This window comes from Jatropha curcas, chromosome 6, assembly GCF_041381405.1.
Source record: "Jatropha curcas cultivar XTBG-Jc1 chromosome 6, XTBG_Jcur_1.0, whole genome shotgun sequence".
Classification (NCBI taxonomy): Eukaryota; Viridiplantae; Streptophyta; class Magnoliopsida; order Malpighiales; family Euphorbiaceae; genus Jatropha; species Jatropha curcas.
The window spans coordinates 8,495,237-8,500,537 of record NC_143156.1 but is presented as its reverse complement, the minus strand read 5'-3'; the positions used below and the strand labels follow the sequence as shown (position 1 = coordinate 8,500,537).

Sequence of the window (5,301 nt, the reverse complement as noted above, 5' to 3'; positions counted from 1 at the left end):
AAGCTGCTGGAATCGACTGGAACCGCCAGTTCGAACCGGTGGAACCACCGGTTCTAGCTGTTTAACATTAAATTCAAAATCTATTTGGAACTGCCGGTTCGAACCGTCGGTTTCAACTGTCGGTTCTAACCAGCTGGACAAACCGTCAGTTCCTGAAAGGTTTCGCCCGGTTCTGGGAACCGTCGGTTCACGGTTCCAAAAATATTGGAACCAGAATCGAACCTTAGGGCACCGGTTTCGATTCCGATTCAGACCAGTTTTTTTGGTTTCCACTGATTCGAAACCGATGGTTTCGGTTCCAAAAACCGTAATATGGCCGGGTCTAATTGCAGGTAGAAATTGGTACAACATATAAGATAGTATCAAAATTCAAAAATATTTGAATAATTTGTAATTATGATTTTTCTTTATACATATGGGGAAATTCCCGTTTAATATAACTCATATATATCCACATAAAACCTCCACTCAACCACTTATAGTAATTCGTATATGTATACAATTACAAAGACCAGCATATATTACCATATAATTTACCAAAACATGGTTAGGTCAGTAGTGTAAGAACCCCTCATCCTTTTAAATATTTCACTTGAATAAAAAAAAAATCACAAACTTCCACCTGAAAATTTCCAATATATATATGTGTGTATTCTTCACAATCTGTGTCTCAAAAGAGCTTTATAACTAGTAAAATTTCTCTTTCGACCCATATATGGATGAATTGGCTGATGAACTTTGCAAGGAATGAAATTAAACAAAGTAGGGTGGTATGGACAATACCTAGGGTGCAAGAAGAAGATAAAACACTCATGAAATGACCTCTGATTAGGAAGACCAAGAATGCAATTTTGTCTAATATCAAGAACTCCACTTTTCACTAGCTTCCAACACAATGGCCCTACCTTCGTAAAATAATTATTCGAAAGTGACAAATTTGCCAAATTCTCTAATGCACACACCACCTCCGGCACTTGGCCGTACAACAAATTTCCGGTGAGGTTCAACTGTTCAATCTTGGTTAAGCAACCTAAAGAGCAAGGTAAAGGACCTGTCAACAAGTTATTACTAGCATCAAATAGAACTAATTCTTTCAAGAACCCTAATTCATATGGAATGCAACCTGTCAACAGGTTGTTTAAGAGTAAAACTTCGGTTAACGTTGACGAAACGTTCAAAATGCTTCTTGGGATTGGCCCTGTGAATTTGTTATAAGCTAAGGTGAGGTAAAGAACTGGAGTTGCGCCTAGAGTTTCAGGTAGTTTTAGCATGAAATTGTTATTATTAAGGAACAACACGTCAAGTCGTTGAGTGAAAATTTGAGGAGGAACTGACCCAGTAAAGAAATTGAATCTTATGTCTAAAAATGACAAACCAGTGATGCTAAGAATTGCCATAGGAAAATTTCCAAAGAAAAAATTGTTGCTCAAGTCCAGTTCATAAAGAAATGGTAAATCTGCTAGTTTTGGCGATATAGTACCAGAAAAATTGTTGGAATTTGCATGGAAAATTGCAAGATCAGGAAGTTGATCAATGAGTCCATCAAGACTAGGGGCAGATAGCCGGAATCCATTAAAATCAATGGCAGCAAGCGCAGTAGCAGAGATATTATCAGGTGGGTGATCACAGTAGAAGCCTTTGTAGTTACATATATCTGGGCCTACCCATGTTTGAGTGATATTAAAAGGATCTGAAGTGATAGAGTTTTTGAATGTTTGGATAATAGGGTATACTACAGCAAGTCTTTGGTCTGAGAAATTTAGAATTTTTGGTATTAAAGGAGTTGAAGGTAATGGTGATGGACTTGGAGAATCTTGGCAAATTGCACAAAGCAAAAATAGAAGGGTAAGTATACAGATGTGGATTAGGTTTTTGGTGCATAAAGAAATGATTGTCATTCTGACCTCTCTATATATAAAAAGAGATTGAAGAAGATGAAGACCAAAGAAGTTAGAAGTGTTTTATATATAGTAGTTTAGTGTGTGTGGTAGGTGAAAGAAAGCTTCATTTTCAAGCTAAGAGCTTTGTTTTATATGTTTTTGAATTTGGCAAATGTGTTACATATGTTAGTGGATTGGGCATATTAGTTGTGATCAGTCTCACACCTTTTGGTAGGTCATTTGTTGACTTCGCGCTCATATTTAGGGTATATTCGCAAAATTAGTTGTTTTAGTAATTGTTAATTGTTTTAATAGTATTTAACTGTTTGAATAGCTTTTCATGAAGCACTGAAAACTAAACGGTATATAGATTAAACTTTTATAAAACGCTATATTAACCTCTAAAAATCAGTGCAAACAATATATTATGGAACACTGTAAAACATAGCTGGTCGAAATGCTAAAACTGCTTAAAAGCTATTTTGGAACACAACTTTAGAATATGGATGCCTTTTCTAATATTAAGTCGTCTCACTTATCTTCTCAATGTCTGGGAAGATTAATTTTGAAGAGAAAAATATTACACTGAAAAATTCAATTTGCTTTTAGAAAAAATTGGTACTTTTTAATCATTCCGTGTTCAAATCTCACTGCCCGACTAATCTAGATTTGCACTGGATAGAGCCATAAAGGGAAAAAGGTGCTCATTCCAGAGTGTTTAAAAAAAAAAAAAAACTGCTAAATTAATATACAATAGCAATATGAAAAATTATTGCCTCTCTTTCAGAGGGCCTGCAAATGTAAATCAAAATTTTTTCAATAGCCATAATGTAACAATTTATTTTTATTGCCAAAAATTTAAAGAAATAGTTTAAAATTTTGCCAATCATGTGCAATTTTATTTGTGTTTGATCTATTTAATCTTTCACAAATACCCTTCAAATATATATATATTTGAAGTATATACTTGTTTGATAAACAGTACTTATTTTTAAAGTACGATCTAAACAGTAACTGTTTTTGAAAACAGTATTGATATATAGGCTGGAAACCCAGAAGTGCGGGCTACTGGTCCAAAGGACTATTTAATTAGTCGTCTTCTTGGTATAACAACGCCACGTATCATACTTAAAATCATTTTCATAATTTAAATTCATATTTTTGACTTTACTATATATATCTCTATCTATAACTACTTTCCTATATTTTGCTCTGCCTATTTTAAATCTTCCTTGCAGCCTTACAAGGACAATGGAGAGAAGGAAAGCTACTGGGAGTAAACACTCACCCATTAAAGCTCTTTCAGAGCAAATTGAGGTTATTACTAAATCCCTTACCACTAAAATATCCCTCTCTAGCGATATTAAACAATGGATTGATACTTATCCTCAATCCACTAAAATCCTTCTAAAGATATTATATGATATAGTATCTTCTTCAGCGGAAGATAAGCAGGTATGACTTCTAAACTTAAACGCGATCGTATCCGCTTATGATACGGCTACTCTGTCTCAAACGGTAGACAGTAAAGAGCTATCAAATCCGTTAATGGCTGTGGATTTGCCAAAAATCCAATATATTGATTATTTAATTGATTGCTCAGGCTATATGTAAAGATATTGTTTCATTAAATTGTTTAATATCACTATTTTAAAACCCATACTCGAAAAATCAGGCTGGCTTTCTTTTTGCCCTGGGTATATTATAGGTATATTAGTAAGCCCATATAATAGGCCCAAATGGTCTCAATAATATTTTGCATAAAGAAAAAGATAAAATTATATTATCATCATCACCTTCACCTTCACATGGCGATAGTGCAATTCATGATGATATTCCATTATTAAAGTCAAAAGATAAAAGATAAATCAAAGAAAAGAAATGTGAAGATAAAAAGAAAAAAGTAAAAAGAAGGACAACTCATCGTCCTCATCTTCTTGTAAAAGGCAGAAGGAACCTTATTCCTTCAAATTTGATCTCATAAAAATCCAAGATATTATCTCCAACTAAACAGGTGGCAGACAACCCACTGTTCATCCACAGTAGAGATTCGGTGGCAGACAACCCACTGTTCATCCACAGTAGAGATTCGGTGGCAGACAACCCACTGTTCATCCACAGTAAAGATTCGGTGGCAGACAAGTCACTATTCATCAACAGTAAAAAGTAAATAGTAAAGATTCTTTCTTTTGTTATTTAAGTAAACCCCTCTCCTCTTTGTGAAGGTATTGTCCAATTATAGGCAATCCTAAGCCCAAAAGCTTAGTTAGTAAACCCCTCTCCTCTCTTTCCAACGTCCACTGTAAGGATTCAAGGTTAGAGATTCTTTAAACTTTGTAAGTCTAATCTTTTAAATTTTGTATATGTCTTTCAATTTTGTAAATCAAATTTAATCTTTGTAATTAAATAAAGTTTTATATTATTTATAAATTGCTACTTCCTAAAGCCCTGTTAAAGGCTTCCTTCTCTTCCCCCTCCACAATCTGACTTGATTCTGGGGATCCCAGGTCAAGGTTGCAGGAACCCTAAACCCTTTAAAATTGTTCTTGCGTAAAATTGTATGTTGTATAAGTATGCTCTGTGGTTGCACTTTAGTGTGATCTTCCACATCAGAAATAAATTGTTATATGCTTGTTTGATATGTTAAACGGTCCTAAAAGCTTTTGTTGGTAATTAATTAAACGGTCCTTATCTCTTTTGTTGGCTCTGATACCAACAAAAGAGATAAGGACCGTTTAATTAATTACTCAGACTCAGATATTAAGTTGATTTTAATATTTATAAATTAATAAACATATCATACATATCAAAACCTATATAAGCATGAACTAAGCAGCGATCATTATCAATATATATATTAATCAAGATATCATTAATATATATGTCAAATAATATACTATTATCAATAGGATTTATAATCATATAAATCATTACTATTTTCTTGGTACGTAGCGTTGTAGCACAAGGTTTCCCTTGTTTATCAAGTGCAATGATAAACACCAGGAGGTTATGTGTTTCCAGCTGATATACCAAAGATTTTTATGAACATACAAGAATGATATTTCTGATGTGGAAGATCACACTAAGGTGCAACCACAGAGCATACTTATACAACAAGCAAAACTCAAATCAATTTAATATTTATCAATTAACTCAACCAATTTTAATTGATTTTATTTTAATTAAGGTTTAGGGTTCCTGCAACCTTAGCCTGGGTTCCCCAGAACTAAGTCAGAGTGTGGAGGGAGAAGAGAATGAAGCCTTTAACAGGGCTTTAAAAGTAGCAATTTATATTGACTAAAATAAATAATTAAAATAACAAAATAGTATTACAATATTTAAATACAAAAATTAAACTTTAAATGATAAACTTAAACTAGTTTTAACTTACAAGAATTTTAAGACTTTCAACACTTGAACC

General features: G+C 33.3%; 1 pseudogene; it reads right to left on the bottom strand.

The window, feature by feature from the left end:
• Window positions 1-368: 368 nt before the first annotated feature.
• On the bottom strand, window positions 369-1,996 carry LOC149495497 (uncharacterized protein At4g06744 pseudogene; annotated as a pseudogene).
• Between the last annotated feature and the right edge of the window lie 3,305 nt (window positions 1,997-5,301).